General features: G+C 40.0%; 1 protein-coding gene across 1 annotated transcript in view; it reads right to left on the bottom strand.

Annotated features, from left to right (window-relative positions):
• MPP7 (MAGUK p55 scaffold protein 7) overlaps positions 1-18,881 on the bottom strand; it is a 179,618-nt gene that overhangs the window by 113,260 nt on the left and 47,477 nt on the right. Inside the window, exon 2 of the mRNA XM_007470910.1 lies at positions 2,177-2,254. The gene's annotated coding sequence lies outside the window, so the exon portion shown is untranslated. The remainder of the gene's footprint in view (positions 1-2,176; positions 2,255-18,881) is intronic.

Here is an 18,881-nt window from a genome sequence, read left to right as displayed (position 1 = left end):
AGCAGGAAAGAAAACAGACGATCAATCGCTGCTCTTCTTTTGAGGCTCTTAGTAGCCCTGATCCCAGCCCAGGCTCTCAGCTGAGTACAACTCAAGAGATCACATCAGCTAGATCACCTTCTGATTTACTGCACAGGGGGCAAATCCCAGCACTTCATCTATGAAATGGTCTTTTGCATGCAGACAAAGGACCACTTGTAAAAAGGACTGGATCAGGCTCTGACATTGTAACAAAGAAAAAAACAGAAAAGAGAACTTCTGAAGGAGGTGGTGAAATCCACAGGGTTTCTACACAGTAGCTTGCTGTTTAGAGCTGGGGTAAAAAGAACTAGAATGCCTCTAAAAGAGCAAATGATCTGAAACTTTTATTATGTTTACCTACACCGTCTGTTAAATATAAAATAGGTTAATCATAAAGTGACTTATAATAGGTTGACAACTACGCTGCTACCTCAGATGCTGACTGTTCGCTACCACCAGGATTATAAATTCCCATTGCCAGTTCCAGCTGAAGCTGAAGAAGCAAGGGGTGGAGCCTGGAACCTGCCTTGTGTTCTGCATTAAGAGGCCTCTATCAAAATCTCTACTCAATCTTAGGCTATAAGAAGGATCATATCATTTTCATAAGAAGAACAGCAAGATTCAAATAGAAAAAAAGATTAGAATTATGAAAAAATGCAGCACAGAATGCAAAATATGTACATATACTTTCATTTAAAAACCCTTCTCAAAACACTGCATGAAAGTTCCACTGGCCCCTATAGTTTCTAACAAACTAAAAATAATTGCTCTTATCTCTGGAAAGGACTTTTCTCTAAACGAGGGGTGTAATATAAATTATACACAAAAAATAAAATCAGATAAAATGGATATATTCACTGACTACACTTCAAAAAGTGCTTTTCCTTTTTCAAGGTAACATTTTTTTACAGAATTTTTAACTTACAAAAAGACACAAAAGGCTCTTTGCACTCTTGAATCAAACATTTAAATATATTGCTCTGATGAATTACAAAATGCTAAGTTTATATTTACATAAAAATCTCTAATTAAAAAAACAATGCAATATTGTTGGAACATGACTGGGCCTTAACTACATTGGTTTATAAATAAATATTTCCCCAAACCCTCAACAATGAATGTTTTAAAAGTGGTTTTCAAGGCTCTCTCAACTGTCAAGTGTTTCGGTTTCTGCAACACAGAGGTAAGCGTCTTCACAAAACATGTATATTTTTGCAACATCCTTGTAATTTGTAATCTCTGTAGAAATGGAAGAAAAAAATGGGGACTAAACAGGTAACACACAACTTGGAGATACATGACACAGCTTTATTTTCTGAACTAGGATACACGGCATTATCAAAGAAAATCAACCCTTGAAGATGGTCGGTTGTTTTCATTATACCTACAGCCCTAAAATCTTACTAAAAGGAACTATAGTTTGTTTTACTGTAATAACATAAAGGATTAAAAATCAACACATAGGCTGTAGGGTGTCACTAAAAGCAGCCTCCACGCCACATGTATTTCTTGTCCAGCTTAGTGTCCCCTGTAGTTCATCCAGGTCTGTGCTCAGTTCATCTGAGTCCAGAAGTTAACAGTAGAAACAGCAAGTTAGTTCCCTGACCCAGATTTAAAATAAAATTATAGCTACGGGAAATAAACTACTCCATCAATGCCAACTGCTGCTCAAATTTATTTTTTGGTTATGAAGGTAATTTGGAAAGGTCTAATATCCATAAATCTCTACTACGCTTTACAATCCATTTAAAAAACAACCCTGACTTGTTACATATTTCGTCCGCCTCATTCCTATGCCAGCGTCTGTCAGTTTCAAGACTGCCGGCGATACCAAAGCTTTCTCTTGCCTGTGACTTTCTCACTCTAACAGCTGATAGCATCTCTCCCCACAGAGGCACAGACTAAAATTTCTATTTCGTAATTACCAAGGCAGGACAAGAGGGTTATCTCCATGCAAAATCTTTAGGACAGGGAAGTGAACAAAAATCAGCCTAGTGTCAGCATAAGCTCAGGGATGACAGGCCTTTTGGAGATATTTGCAACTTCTTTCGGTTTTCACTCCTAGGATCACACGTCTCTGTCTGCACTCGGGTGAGTCCTGCTCCCAAGGGGCCGCGAAGGACGAGTCCCCCTGAGCTCAGAAAGGCACACTTACGTCACCAGCTAAGGCTGCCGCACCCTGGAGGATGGGCGTGGGATTCTGCTTCTCATAGTAGTGAAGTTTCTCGTGAATCTGGAAGGAAAGCAAATGCACATAAGCTCACCTGCCAGCAAGCAACCTGAGACATTCAACTACTTGGATCGTTTCAACAGCAACTGATCTACTGAACATTCTAAACATGTTTCTGTAAACCTACAGATGACAAATAGGCGCTCCTAATTCATCTATTACTGTGCTTCAGTGTTTGTAACAAGAAGTCAAACTGAGGGGTGGGATCATTATTAAATAGAACCCACGCAAAGGCTAAACTGTGTTCCCCAAACATTAGCTTTATAAAATCTTTAATTTCTAAAACATAATTGCTTCAATACTTTGAGTGGTGGTTGCAGGTTATATACCTGCTAAAAACATAAATTATGATTAAAGCAAAGCAAGAAGCGGGCAGCCATGTTCTGACAATTTGGTGTATAATAACCATCCAGAGCAAAGAACCAGGCGTCGTGCAGACCGAGGGCCAGCGCTCCCGGAAGACCTCACGGAGCACACGGCTCCCTTCACTTCTTCTCACTTTTCCTTTCTTCCAAATAGTCAGCTTCCCCCCACCCATTCAAATTCCTACAAAACAAAGGGATTTCTCATAACTAGAGACATCTCTCGTAACTATTCAGCTTCAATTTTTCATTTTGTAAAACCAGTAAAATTCTATTAATACAAGATAATTTTGTCTGTTTCCCATCACCATGACCAAAGAAACACAAAGGCAAGTATACATTTTAATGCATCAGAAGACTGAGTTCTTTTAAAAAACCTAGAATGACAGCTAAAAATGAGGGGAGCTTTGACAAATTTGTAACTGTTGGCACCTAGTTTAATCTATTTCAGCTCTTACACAGGGGCCCTTAAATTTTATTTTTGAATTTTATATTTTTATCAGCAGGTCCTTATTAGTTATCTATTTTATACAAATTAGTGTATATATGTCAACCCCAATCTCCCAGTTCATCCCACCACCCCCCCCCACCCCTTTCCCCCCTTGGGGACCATAGGTTTGTTTTCTACATCTGTGTCTTTATCTCTGCCTTGCACACCGGTTCATCTGCACCATTTTTCTACACTCCACGTATATGCGTTAATATACGATATTTGTTTTTCTCTTTCTTACTTCACTCTGTATGACAGTCTCTAGGTCCATCCACATCTCTACAAATGACCCAATTTTGTTTCTTTTTATGGCTGAGTAATATTCCATTGTATAGATGTGCCACATCTTCTTTACCCATTCGTCTGTCGATGGGCATGTAGGTTGCTTCCATGTCCTGGCTATTCTAAATAGTGCTGCAATGAACACTGGGATACATGTGTCTTTTTGAATTACGGTTTTCTCTGGGTATATGCCCAGTAGTGGCATTGCTGGATCATATGGTAATTCTACTTTTGTTTTTTAAGGAACCTCCATACTGTTCTCCATAGGAGCTGTATCAATTTACATTCCCACCAACAGTGCAAGAGGGTTCCCTTTTCTCCCCACCCTCTCCAGCATTTATTGTTTGTAGGTTTTCTGATGATGCCCATTCTAACAGGTGTGAGGTGATACCTCACTGTAGTTTTGATTTGCATTTCTCTAACGATTAGTGATGCTGAGGAGCTTTTTAGGTGCCTCTTGGCCATCTGTATGTCTTCTCTGGAGATCTGGAGATGAATCCTTTGCCCACTGGTTCGTTTGCAAATATTTTCTCCCATTCTGAGAGTGGTCTTTTCGTCTCGTTTATAGTTTCCTTTGCTGTGCAAAAGCTTTGAAGTTTCATTAGGTCCCATTTGTTTATTTTTGTTTTTATTTCCATTACTCTAGGAGGGGGGTTAAAAAAGATCTTGCTGTGATTTATGTCAAAGAGTGTTCTTCCTATGTTTTCCTCTAACAGTTTTATAGTGCCCAGTCTTACATCTAGGTCTTTAATCCATTTTGAGTTTATTTTTGTGTATGGTGTTAGGTAGTGTTCTAATTTCATTCTTTTACATGTAGCTGCCCAGTTTTCCCAGAACCACTTATTGAAGAGGCTGTCTTTTCTCCATTGTATATTCTTGCCTCCTTTATCAAAAATAAGGTGACCATATGTGCGTGGGTTTACCTCCGGGCTCTCTCTCTCGTTCCACTGATCTATATTTTTGTTTTTGTGCCAGTACCATATTGTCTTGATTACTGTAGCTTTGTAGTATAGTCTGAAGTCTGGGAGTCTGATTCCCTGCACCTACTGAGATGATATCATTTTTATTCTTCAATTTGTTAATATGGTGTATCACATTGATTGATTTGCACATATTGAAGAATCCTTGCATCCCTGGGATAAATCCCACTTGATTGTGTATGATGCTAAATTTAATGTGTTGTGGGATTCTGTTTGCTAGTATTTTGTTGAGGATTTTTGCATCTATGTTCATCAGTGATACTGGTCTGTAGTTTTCTTTCTTTGTGACATCTTTGTCTGGTTTTGGTATCAGGTGATGGTGGCCTCGTAGAATGAGTTGGGGAGTGTTCCACCCTCTGCTATGTTTTGGAAGAGTTTGAGAAGGATGGGTGTTAGCTCTTCTCCAAATGTTTGATAGATTTCGCCTGTGAAGCCATCTGGTCCTGGGCTTTTGTTTGTTGGAAGATTTTTAATCACAATTTCAATTTCAGTGTTTGTGATTGGTCTGTTCATATTTTCTATTTCTTCCTGGTTCAGTCTTGGAAGGTTCTAAGAATTTGTCCATTTCTTCCAGGTTGTCCAGTTTATTGGCATAGAGTTGCTTGTAGTAGTCTCTTAGGATGCTCTGTATTTCTGTGGTGTCTGCTGTAACTTCCCCTTTTTCATTTCTAATTTTATTGATTTGAGTCCTCTCCGTTTCTTAATGAGTCTGGCTAAAGGTTTATCAATTTTGTTTATCTCCTCAAAGAACCCGTTTTTAGTTTTATTGATCTTTGCTATTGTTTTCTTTGTTTTTATTTCTGCTCTCATCTTTACGATTTCTTTCCTTCTACTAACTTTGGGTTTTGTTGGTTCTTTCTCTAGTTCCTTTAGGTGTAAGCTTACATTGTTTGACATTTTTCTTGGTTCTTGACGTAGGATTGTATTGCTATAAACTTCCCTCTTAGAACTGCTTTTGCTGCATCCCATAGGTTTTGGATCATCGTGTTTTTGCTGTCATTTGCCTCTAGGTATTTTCTGATTTCCTCTTTGATTTCTTCAGTGATCTCTTGGTTATTTAGTAACGTATTCTTTAGCCTCCCTGTGTTTGTGTTTTTATGTTTTCTTCCCCTGTAAATTTCAAATCTCATAGCATTGTGGTCCAAAAAAATGCTTGATATGATTTCAATTCTCTTAAATTTACCGAGGCTTGATTTGTGACCCAAGATGTGATCTACCCCGAAGAATGTTCCGTGTGCACTTGAGAAGAAATGTAATCTGTTGTTTTCAGATGGAATATCCTACAAATACCAATTAAATCTATCTGGTCTATTGTGTCATCTAAAGCTTGTGTTTCCTTATTAATTTTCTGTCTGGATGATCTGTCCATTGGTGTGAGTGAGGTGTTAACGTCCCCCACTATTATTGTATTACTGTCGATTTCCTCTTTTATAACTGTTAGCATTTGCCTTATATATTGAGGTGCTCCTATGTTGGGTGCATATATATTTATAATTGTTATATCTTCTTCTTGGATTGATCCCTTGATCATTATGTCCTTCCTTGTTTCTTGTAACATTCTTTAAAGTCTACTTTATCTGATATGAGTATTGCTACTCCAGCTTTCTTTTGATTTCCATTTACATGGAATATCTTTGTCCATCCCCTCACTTTCAGTCTGTATGTGTCCCTAGGTCTGAAGTGGGTGTCTTGTAGACAGCACATATATGGGTCTTGCTTTTGTATCCATTCAGCGAGACTGTGTCTTTTGGTTGGTGCATTTAATCCATTCACATTTAAGGTAATTATTAATATGTATGTTCCTATTACCGTTTTCTTAATTGTTTTGGGTTTGTTATTGTAGGTCCTTTTCTTCTCTTGTGTTTCCCACTTAAGGAAGTTCCTTTAGCATTTGTTGTAGAGCTGGTTTGGTGGTGGTGAATTCTCTTAGCTTTTGCTTGTTTGTAAAGCTTTTGATTTCTCTATTGAATCTGAATGAGATCCTTGCCGAGTAGAGTGATCTTAGTTGTAGGTTCTTCCCTTTCACCTCTTTAAATATATCCTGCCACTCCCTTCTGGCTTGTAGAGTTTCTGCTGACAAATCAGCTGTTAAACTTACGGGAGTTCCCTTGTATGTTGTTTGTCATTTTTCCCTTGTTGCTTTTAACAATTTTTCTGTGTCTTTAATTTTTGTCAATTTGATTACTATGTGTCTCGGTGTGTTTCTCCCTGGGTTTATCCTGCCTGGGACTCTGCACTCCCTGGACTTGGGTGGCTATTTCATTTCCCATGTTAGGGAAGTTTTCGACTATAATCTCCTCAAATATTTTCTCGGGTCCTCTCTCTCTCTCTCTCTCTCTCCTCTTTCTGGGACCCCTATAATAAGAATGTTGGTGCATTTAATGTTGTCCCAGAGGTCTCTTAGGGTGTCTTCATTCTTTTTTCTTTATTCTGTTCTGCAGCAGTGAATTCCACCATTCTGTCTTGCAGGTCACTTATCCGTTCTGCCTCAGTTATTCTGCTATTGATTCCTTCTAGTGTAGTTTTCATTTCAGTTATTGTATTGTTCATCTCCATTTGTTTGTTCTTTAATTCTTCTAGGGCTTTGTTAAACATTTCTTGCATCTTCTTGATCTTTGCCTCCATTCTTTTTCCGGGGTCGTGGATCATCTTCACTATCATTATTCTGAATTCGTTTTCTTGAAGGTTGCCTACCTCCACTTCATTTAGTTGTTTTTCTGGGGTTTTATCTTGTTCCTTCATCTGGTGCATAGCTCTCTGCCTTTTCATCTTGTCTATCGTTCTGTGAATGTGGTTTTTGTTCCACAGGCTGCAGGACTGTAGTTCTCGCTTCTGCTGTCTGCCTTCTGGTGGATGAGGCTATTTAAGAGGCTTGTGCAAGCTTCCTGATGGGAGGGACTGGTGGTGGGTAGAGCTGGCTGTTGCTCTGGTGGGCAGTGCTCAGTAAAACTTTAATCCGCTTGTCTGTTGATGGGTGGGGCTGGGTTCCCTCCCTGTTGGTTGTTTGGCCTGAGGCGACCCAACACTGGAGCCTACCCAGGCTCTTTGTTGGGGCTAATGGCGGACTCTGGGAGGGCTCACGCCAAGGAGTACTTCCCAGAACTTCTGCTGCCAGTGTCCTTGTCCTCACAGTGAGACACAGCCACCCCCCGCCTCTGCAGGAGACCCTCCAACACTAGCAGGCAGGGCTGCTTCAGTCTCCTATGGGGTCACTGCTCCTTCCCCTGGGTCCCGATGTGCACACTACTTTGTGTGTGCCCTCCAAGAGTGGAGTCTCTGTTTCCCCCAGTCCTGTCAAAGTCCTGCAGTCAAATCCCGCTAGCCTTCCAAGTCTGATTCTCTAGGAATTCCTCCTCCCGTTGCCAGACTCCCAGGTTGGGAAGCCTGACGTGGGGCTCAGAACCTTCACTCCAGTGGGTGGACTTCTGTGGTTTAATTGTTCTCCAGTCTGTGAGTCACCCACCCAGTGGTTATGGGTTTTGATTTTATTGTGATTGAGCCCCTCCTACCGTCTCACTGTGGCTTCTCCTTTGTCTTTGGATGTGGGGTGTCTTTTTTGGTGAGTTCCAGTGTCTTCCTGTTGACGACTGTTCAGCAGTTAGTTGTGATTCCAGTGCTCTCGCAAGAGGGAGTGAGCACACGTCCTTCTACTCCACCATCTTGAACCAATCTCGGTGCCCTTAAATTTTTATGCTTGAAAACTTACTTTAGCCTCTTCTTATTTCCAGTTGAGGAGATTGCCCCCCATTATATATGAAAAACAGTTGTACCTCATGGTGTTCTGGTTTTTTTTTTTTTTTTTGGCGGTACGCGGGCCTCTCACTGCTGTGGCCTCTCCCACTGCAGAGCACGGGCTCCAGATGCGCAGGCTCAGCGGCCATGGCTCACGGGCCCAGCCGCTCCGCGACATGTGGGATCCTCCCAGACCGGGGCACAACCCCGTGTCCCCTGCATCGGCAGGAGGACTCTCAACCACTGCGCCACCAGGGAAGCCCTGGTTTCCTGTTTTTAACAGGTATCAAGTAAAATACTCTTAATTATGCTCAAAGCTAACCAAACTCTCTTGGAAAAAGTCTGGAAGATAGATTTTATTTTGATTAGGCAGATGCTATCGCTAAGAGAGGATTCTATTACCCTTTTGGCAACCTGGTACCTAACGCAAAGCATCAGGGAAAGAGAAAGAGTTTTGACACTTATGATGTTACCAGAATGGTCAGGGCAACATTTGTACTTAATATCTTGGAAGCTTTCAACATTTATCATATTACGGCAATAAATTTAAGGAAAAAAAAGCCACGAAACAGGTAACAGTTGATTTGAAGAAGCTATAACAAAATATAATCTAAAATGAGACCAACTGTCCTGAAAGCTAAATTGATTTTGCTTAAATCATTATTATCAAGAATTAAAAAAAAGAAAAAAAAAAAGAATTAGGTCACCTGAACATATACTATCATATAGAATACTAAACTTACCCACTCATAAAACTTATCTAACTTTATTGCAACTACCTGTGTAAGTGTCTGCCTTCCTGCAACAATAAGCCCCAAAGCTCATGTGCCTCTATTACCTCAGCCTAGTTATCAGGACTCTTCATAACATGGTCTTCAATGAGTTTAGTATTTTAATTCTAAACTCACAAGAACACTAAAAGGTAGATAGCACTGTTGTTGTCCCAGTTTTACAGATAAACATATACACAGTTAAATAACTGGCTATGGTTCCACAAATGGCAGAGCTGGGATTTAAAACTCAGGCCATCTGGCTTAGCTTCAGGGCACTTAATCACCCCACTGGCCTCTCAGATCTCGTCTGCGTTCTCCACTGGCCTCATTCACTGTTGAATGAATATGACAGAAAGGAGGCTGGATAGAGAGGTGACAAATCACAACGGCTGTTGCCACTGACAACAGGATGACTGACGGTTCCCGTCCACCCCTCCCCGCCTTGGTTTTTCCCTTCCTATGGTTTCTACTTTTTCTAGATTTATCAAACTACTATAATTATAACCTAAAACTACATGCCCCAATTAAATACGTTATTTCTCCACTTAATTTGCTTCTTCTGAGTGTCTTTTAAAAAACAGCTTCCTCTTTCTCCATCATCCTTCCAAGACCCTCACTCAAGGATACAAGAGCCCACCCTCCCCTGCCTGTCCCTGGACTTTGTACTAAATCGAGAATATTTTAAAAGTTCTCCTAGAATTTCCAGATGCTGGCAACCCTTTGTCTAGATGTGTTTTACTTCAGTACCTAATTTAAAAATTTAAGTTGGTTAGCAAAGTAAAAATTACTCTAAATAATTTTGAACTGTTCACTGTTTCCAAACATCTTAAAATTCTGCTTTTTACTAGTATTTATAATACTAGGAAGAAAAATTTAAAACCAAACTGATGTAAAAACTCTAATATAAAAACAGGTAACATGTACAGCGTGACCCCAAGGTTGCTCAACAGCACGTTCTGATGCTGGACCCATACTCTGCTTGTTCGCTAGGCTGAGTCACCAGCTGCGTGACTCCTGGACTGAGTGCTTGGACTGTGGCTAGTGGGCCTGAGGAACTGAATTTTTAATTTTAATTAATTCAAATTTAAACATCAGTATGTGGCTAGTGCCTTCTATATTGGATGACATGGCATCACCTCATGTTATCCACTATGTAATTTCCCTTTACACCCCAGAAAAGTTCACTCTGATATACAGTTTGGCAAGTTTCCCTGAGAGGTAACATTCTGGAATCCAATAGACAAATATATAACCAAAGTCGTGGCTTTAGCAATAAGGCAAACAGCATCCCTTACTAAATATTATGGATCGCCAAATATGCAAAATCTCATTTATTTTAAATAAACATTTCCCTTTGCAGATTCAACCACATAATAAAAGTGTACTTCATTTTTTCTCATTTGAAGAACAAGAAGAGAGTAAAACTGGAAGGAATTGAGGAGAGAAAGGACCTAGGGGTAAAAATAAAAGAGTCTGGGGAGAAGGGGAGACTCTGGTTACATTAATTTCATATGACAGAAAAATATGCAATTATTCAAAACCAAGATCCTAAAAAAGAATGGCATGTGCTAAAATGTTTAAAATACACTATTAAGAAAAAAAGGACAACTCAAAATGTATATACGTTTATGCTCTATTAAGTAGTGTCCATAAGGGTTTGTTTTCTGTAATTACACTTCTAATCAGAAGAAGTCGGTTAAAATAAAATTCATTTGTATATGTAACTAAGGCTTATAGGAAAGCTATAGGTACCTTCACGTACATTCACATCTTGAAAATAAATGTTCAATTTCTATAAGGAAATCTGGTGCCAGTAATCTAATTTTGGTACACGTACAGTAGAAACTGCCTTAAATGAAGCTTCAAAAACAAAAGTATAAATAAAGCTTGACCAATCTCAATGCAATCATCTGTTTTAAACCTCTCAATGATGTGCAGAGGTAAACTGAAAACCACAATCAAGGTTACCTAAATGGTGATATTAAATAAACCAAAGCTGTCAAATCCTTTTGCCTTCTATTATGAATATTAAAAAGCACAGTGGTTTGAATCTCTGCTGTGTTTATCATAGTACCCAATCTAGAAATGGCACGCGTGCACACAGACACCACACACACACACACACACACACACGCACGCACGCACCGCTATCTCCCTCCTTTACTTAAAAGCATGAGGAGGAGGGAATTCGGTATTAAAAGAAGATCCGTGCATCACAATGACAACCTAGAAGAGCTGAAAATTACACACTATATTGTGTAAAGATTACAAAAGTGAAAGTATTCTAATGGCCGGGACCCTCTTTTAAAAAGAATAATTTAATCTTTCTCCAAAAGGAAGAAAAAACAAAAAAACTTTAGCTCAAGAGAAAAAAAGGGACAAGAAAGAGAAGGGTAAATTTAAAACTGAAAAACAAGAAAACAACAAAGAGCAGAGGCAGTAGTGCTAACTGTATGTCCTCCTCTCCATTTTCTACTACTAATCTCCCTCTTTGGGCTAATTTTCTTGGCTGACACCTCCAAAAAAAATTTTATGAAACTGATGAGGGCTGACATTCTTGTTTTGTTCCTGTCTTTAACGTGATAAATTCTGGCTTCACATCATCGCCACAGATAAATACTATCTCGTGAAATCAGGACCCACGCATTCTAATTTTATCAAGAGTATTTTTAAAGAATGAATGCTCAATTTCACAAAATGTTTTTCAGTATATACATATTGTGTTTCCTATTGGACCCGTTAATATGCGTGCTCTTTATAAATTTCCAAATACTAACCCATCCAACCCACAATGAACTTCATGTGTTACGATGTATTGTTCTTCTAATGGGCGGAGAATTCCACTGGCCAATACTTTACTTAGAATTTCTGCATCAATATTCATAATTAAGGCTGACATTTCTTTTTGTCCTGCCTTTACTGGGTTTTGATAACAATGTTATACTCATTTCGTTATTTTAAAATTATGGAAGCTTTCTACGTTTTTTTTTTTGCAGTACGCGGGCCTCTCACTGTTGTGGCCTCTCCCGTTGCGGAGCACAGGCTCCGGACGTGCAGGCTCAGCGGCCATGGCTCACGGGCCCAGCCGCTCCGCGGCATGTGGGATCTTCCCGGACCGGGGCACGAACCCGTGTCCCCTGCAGCGGCAGGCGGACTCTCAACAACTGCGCCACCAGGGAAGCCCAGCTTTCTACGTTTTATATGCTCTGGGAACATCTAAATACCAGTGGAGTGATCTCTTCTTTAAATATTTGATGGCATTCCCCTGAGAAACCAGCTGTCTCTGATATATTTTGGTATTTTATTTCTTCTGGTTTGTTTACAGCAATTTCTCCAATTAGGTGTTTCTATCTCTCCTAGTATGAGCTGCAGAAAATACCATTTCCTAGAAAATTATCCATTTTTGTCTGGCTTTGAAAAAAAGCTACCTGAAGCTACTTAAGCAAAATAGTCTCTTCGAAGTCTTTGAATTTACTCCATAGTTTTTTCTTCGCTACCACCTCTTATTTGGTGTTTGTAACTTTATTTTCACCCCTCATCCCTACGTTAGTTAACTAATACTGATTTTACTGTGTTTTCCAAGAAACACCCTTTAGATTCATTAGTTTTTACCATTTTTGTTTTCTAATATTTTTCCGTTCTTATCTTACTTTATTCCTTCTTTCTTTACGTGACCCCACACGTACATCATACAAACGACTGGGGACAAAGGAAAAGGTACGCTACTCTAATCGGAGTTTTACTCATTCATAAAATATTAAATGAAATAAACACCCATCCCAGGAGAAAGATACTCAGAGGCAATTTGGAAACAAAATATGGCAAGAGTGTAAGTGCTTCTAACCTTTCTATTTAGAAAGGTTACGGGGGAAAGAGCTAAGAGGGCATAATCACACAAAGGGGAGATTCAGGAGGTGTTTAGGTTAAAATATGATTTCTCCCTCTTCATTATTCATTAATTGAAGAGACGAGACGGAAGACACTTCTGTCCGTTTTTGCTGCTGCACACTTTAGCGCTCCCTTCACAGTGCTCAGTACAGGCTGGCACATCAGACCACCTGCACTGCTGGTGGCGTGAAGGTGACAGAGGACTCGCTGTTCATTCACTCTACTAGGAAACTGGAAGTGAGAGCATGTGCTTGCCTCTCCCTCTTTTCACCTCTGCCCTCCTTTCAGGTGGTGTTTCTAATGATAAGGAATGCCAAAAGTGGTTTTCATACGTATTTTTTAAAAATTTTAGTCATTGTGTATAGTGCACTATTGTTTACTTCTAAATATTTTCCTTTTTTTTTTTACTGAAGTGTAACTGATGTACAATATTGTATAAGTTATAGGTGTACAATACAGTGATTCACAATTTTTAAAGGTCATACTCCATTTAGTTATTATGAAATATTGGCTATATTCCCTGTGTTGTACAATATCCTTGTAGCTTATTTTATACCTAACAGTTTGTACCTCTTAACCCCTCCCCCTCCCCCATTCCCTCTGCCCACTGGTAACCACTAGTTTGTTCTCTGTATCTGCGAGACTGTTTCTTATTTGTTATATTCACTAGTTTGTTGTGTTTTTTAGATTCCACACGCAAGTGATATCATACAGTTTTTGTCTTTCTCTGTCTGACTTATTTCACTCAGCATAATGCCCTCCAAGTCCATCCATGTTGTTGCAAATGGCAAAAATTTCATTCCTTTTTATGGCTGAGTAATATTCCACTGTGTATATGTACCACGTCCTCTTTATCCATTCCTCTGTCGATGGACAATTAGGTTGTTTCCATGTCTTGGCAACTGTGAAGAGGATAGCACGTACTGTTTATGGATGTGTATATGTTTAAAAATATGAAAGTGTGTATGGGAATATATCCAGCAGTTTCAGCATGGGCCTCTAGCCACGCCTCTTATGATTTATTTCATACAGTATCTGAAGCAAATATACGAGGTTAATATCGCTTTAATTTTGCTGCTGGGTATGCAGCTTATTTATCATATTTTATTTTTTATATGTCTAAAGTGTTTTAAAATGGAACACTAATAATGAAAACATTTTCAAAAATTTTAGATGTTAAAAATAAACAAATGGGACAAATATATATGTATAACTGAATCACTTTGCTGTACACCTGAAACCCTGTAAATCAACTACACTTCAATTAAAAAAACAACACCTTCTATTATCGTTTTAAATGTACATAAGTGGCACTGTTTCTGTTAACGACTGGAGTTTTCATTCAATACAATCTGCCATATCTGTGTTGATACATGCGGATCCAGTTCATTCATTCTGACAGCTGAACAATATTCCATCATATTAATCAACAGTAGTTTATATACCCACTTTTCAATTGAGGAACACTCTGGCCCTTAACACATTTTGCTACTAAATATCCATTCACGGGACTCCTTCCTGCCCTGCCTGGTGCCTGGGTGTTCCCCGTGGCCCCAGAACCCTTGCTAATACTTGGCATCGGCAGACATTTTGCCAGTGACACGGATGTGAAATGCAGTCTCCCTGAGGTTTCCCTGTTCATGATAGTTCCTGCGGCGGACAGCTGCTCTCCGACACCAACCCCCGCCCTCCACGGGGACTCCCTGCAGCCGGACAGCGGCGGTGGGTCAAGGGCTGCACTTCCGAGGCCGTCCACTCCTCCCTCGCCTTGTAGCCTGGTGAACGCGTATGATCAGCTGTCAAGCGAGGACCGCAAGTGTAAGTTCTCAGTGAGGAAACCGGCTGGTTTCCCCCACCCGGATGTGGCTTAAGAGACAGCAAAGCCACCAGATGGAAGGAAGCTGGGCCCCCAAATGGCTCAGGAAGGAGAGCAACGCATCCCTAAGGCAAATCCCTCCAAGTGATGACTGAGTGAGAAATAACCTATTGCACCTAAACCAGTCCAGTTTTTGGACTATCGGTCCATTGCTGATCCTACCTTAAATAAACAACTGGTGGCCCTAGGCAAACAGAAGTCATTTTAACGCAGCCAAAAACATCCAGCTCTTTCTTTATGGCTGTGCATTTTCTTTCTTAATAAAACATTCCCTATCCTGATGTAGTAACGAGATTCTCCTGTGACTCTTCTGTGAAGTTCTACCGCTTTACTTTGAACACTGAAGTCTTAACCCACACCCATGAGGAGCTCTCGACCTTTATCTTTTTCCAAAAGGACACAACATTTAATCCTTTCACACTGACAGGTAATATTACTACCTGTTACTTACGACACTCCCCCATACAAGCGTCTGCATCTGAGCTCTCTGTTCTGTTCCCTGATTTGTCTCTCTAAGCCGATGCCGTTACCATAGTTTTATCTACACTTTTGATATTGAGTAAGGCAAAAGTTCTTAGCCCTTTATTCTTATGCAAAGCATTATGGATCCCATATTCCATGAAAAACTGAGTTGGCATGTCTTAACCTCTTCTGTCTCTGCATTCTTGGAATTTTCCCGAAATCTATCTTATTTACTCGCTGTCTTAGGCTGTATCTGATCTCTGAGGAACCTAGCCACAGAGTTTTTTGGGTGTTTTTTTTTTAATGACTGTACTTTTTATTCCTATAGTTCAAAGGGTTTGACAAATCTTTCTGTTCTGTTTTCCTAGCACCTAGTGTTCTTATGACTGAGGCCTTCCTTCACGCTAATACCACTTTAAGCGTACTTACTTTATAAGCCATAAGACGTGTATTATATAGAGTGCCTAGGTTTTAATCTTGCTATTGGTGGTGTCTGCTGACTGCAGGCTGAAGGGAAACTGTTTTCTCAAATGCTCTGTAACCTGGGGCATTATATGAGGGAGTCCTGGGTGAGAGATATACCTTTTCAGAAATACTTTTTTATTTGCTTCTGAGGGCACTAGCTCCTTGGCTAATTTCACAGCTCAGGACTCTTGGATTTTGCAGATAAAAAACTCAAACCCCAAGCCATGGGCCAACAGATTCGTGGTTACAAATTCTTAGAGTAGACTTTCTTCTGTTCCTACCTAATCCCAGGATGAGGCCGACCAGATTCTTCACCATCTCCCTAGAAAGCGACTTGGCGTCTTCCACTCCTTCCCAGTCGCTAACAGACTAACCCCAGGAGGGTAGCTGTCTTCTGTGTTTTGTGTTTCCCAGACATTCGTGCAGCTGGAATGTCAGGACAGTGACCCGCAACCCCGGCTCTGGCCAACGGCTCCATCACAGACACAGCAGAAGCTCAAGCAGTCAGTTACCTGCAGAGCATCTGGTTTCCACTTCACTTCTAAAACAAGTGATTTCCCTTTCTTTCTTACAAGCTGAGAAATGCATTTAAAAGAATGTTTGCAATTACTTACCCAGAACTTCTAAGAATGTCCTGTAGGAACTAGAAGGCTGAGTTGGTCAGTTAATGTAAATTAATTCTGGCCTCTAACAAGGCAGCATCCAGCTCCCTTGTGCAATACTTTATAAAAGGAAAAAAAACATCACTTTTTACTTCTAAGAGGAGAGTCTCAGAACCTTCATATTTGAATTTTCATGAGTCATTAGGTTCATTTGGCTGCGGCGAGATCCATTTTGGTCCGTGTTTCTACCTGCACTTGATTTTTTTTTAAGTTATAAAGAACATTTCATCTAAGTTGGAATTACTTTTTCATGGTTCAAGGAGAGATCCTTATAATGTCTTTGTCTCTAGACCCTCCTTCTCTATGGCAGGAGTTTATGGGTATACTTGTGCTTATAAGCACAGTCAAAAACAGAGCTCTGAGGCTGTAACTTTACTCCAGGGATACAGCCAGAAGCGGGGTGGGGGGAGCCTTTCCACAGGAGGCCACTGGGAGCCCCTGGTACTTTGCCTGTAAGTCAGGCCAGGGTGCTTGCAGCACTGCTACAAAGATTCTTATAACGGTCATGGGATAAAGTGGTTATAAGCACCAAAAACAGTTTTTAGGCTTAAGGTAAATTATATAAAGCAACAAACCATCAACCTTTTGATTCTGGTTGACTGTGCACTGATTCTATTTGAAATCACTTCCCAGAACTTTCTCCACAGATCAGATTCCTTTAGTTCCCAGAACAATATTCTAGAGGGAGTAGCCACGGCATTAAAGTTTCTTTGGAATGTGTTAGTGATTCAACAAAAATTGAACTTGAATTATTCACTCCAGAAGTATATAAACTGTCCAATATTTGTACATACCTCTTTCATTCCTGCCCTCATTGTGAAATGATCAGATTTGCCATTAAAAAAAAATCTGTATTTCAATACTAATTGAAAAGCTGGGAACTGCTCAATTTTTATCAGAGTGATGGGTGGATGTTACCACGAACGGCAGATGGGGTGGTGTGAGATCATGGAACTTGGGCAGGTCTCATCTCAACGTACAAGTAGCAGTCCACTGTGTTCTAGGCTTGCTTGTATTGGGCTGACCAAAAGTTTCGTTCGTTTTTTTCCATAAGATGGCTCTAGTGGCACTTAGTTGTCTTTAACGTCATTCGGAACAATTTTGTTAGACTGTATGTGACAGCTGTCATATCAGCATGTGTTTAAAAAAAGACATCAAAATTGGTGAATTTTCATGTAGCCATTTTAATATTGAAGACAGAAGAAAAAAAGCAACATCTTCAGCATATTATGCTTTCTTATTTCAAGGAAGGTCAAAATGCAACTGAAACGCAAAAAAAAGATTTGTGCAGTGTATGGAGAAGGTGCCGTGACTGAGCGAATGTGTCACAAGTGCTTTGTGAAGTTTCGTGCTGGAGGTTTCTCGCTGGACGATGCTCCACGGTCAGGTAGACCAGTTGAAGTTGATGGCGATCAAATCGAAACAGTAATTGAGAACAATCAACGTTATACCACGCAGCAGATAGTTGACATACTCAAAATATCCAAATCAAGCATTGAAAATCACCTGCACCAGCTTGGTTATGTCAATTGCTTTGATGTTTGGGTTCCACATAAGTTAAGCGAAGAAAACCTTCTCGACCCTATATCTGCATGTGATTCTCCACTGAAAGGTAACGAAAACATTCCATTTTTAAAACAAACTGTGACAGGCGATGAAAAGTGGACACTGTACAATAATGTGGAACAGAAGAGATCGTGGGGCAAGCGCAATGAACCACCACCAACCACAGCAAAGGCCAGTCTTCATCCAAAGAAGGTGATGCTGTGTATATGGTGGGATTGGAAGGGAGTCCTCTATTATGAGCTCCTTCCGGAAAACCAAACGATTAATTCCAACAAGTACGGCTCCCAATTAGACCAACTGAAAGCTGCACTCGACGAAAAGCGTCCAGAATTAGTCAACAATAAACGCATAATCTTCCATCAGGATAACGCAAGACCGCATGTTTCTTTGATGACCGGCAAAAACTGTTACATCTTGGCTGGGAAGTTCAGATTCATCCGCCGTATTCATCAGACATTGCACCTTCGGGTTTCCATTTATTCTGGCCTTTAAAAAATTCTCTTAACGGAAAAAAATTCAATCCCCTGGAAGACTGTAAAAAGCACCTGGAAGAGTTCTTTGCTCAAAAAGATAAAAAGTTTTGGGAAGATGGAATTATGAAGTTGCCTGAAAAATGGCAGAAGGTAGTGGAACAAAAGAATACATGGCTCAATAAAGTTCTTGGTGAAAATGAAAAACGCGCCTTTTATTTTTACTTAAAAACCGAAGGCACTTTTTGGCCAACCCAACAGTTTACATTTTAACAAGCAAGCACTGTAATTACAGCTTTAAAAGAAAGTCTTTTAGGAACAAAAGATGGCATCAGCTGTCTTTAAAAAGTGGCAAACTGCATGTCTAGGGTCCACGTTATGGGGTGGATGGCTCTCAGGAGATTGCAGCCTCCTGGAAGCCCTATGCAAATTGTTTGCATGTATTTTTCTAGGAAACTAATCCAAAACTTTCACCAAAAACTCAAAGGGACCTATGATCCCAAGAAGGTTAAAAATTCTTACTTTAGGTTCCCAAATACAGACAGATGATTCATGCTAAGAGGCTTAGACCTCACCCTTCCCAAAAAGCCATTAAAGAGGAAATCCAAGGCCGGATTTGTGC

This window comes from Lipotes vexillifer, unplaced genomic scaffold (genome assembly GCF_000442215.2).
Source record: "Lipotes vexillifer unplaced genomic scaffold, Lipotes_vexillifer_v1.1 scaffold439, whole genome shotgun sequence".
Classification (NCBI taxonomy): Eukaryota; Metazoa; Chordata; class Mammalia; order Artiodactyla; family Lipotidae; genus Lipotes; species Lipotes vexillifer.
Note: the sequence above shows the minus strand (reverse complement) of the source record. Positions and strands in the feature narration are given on the sequence as shown.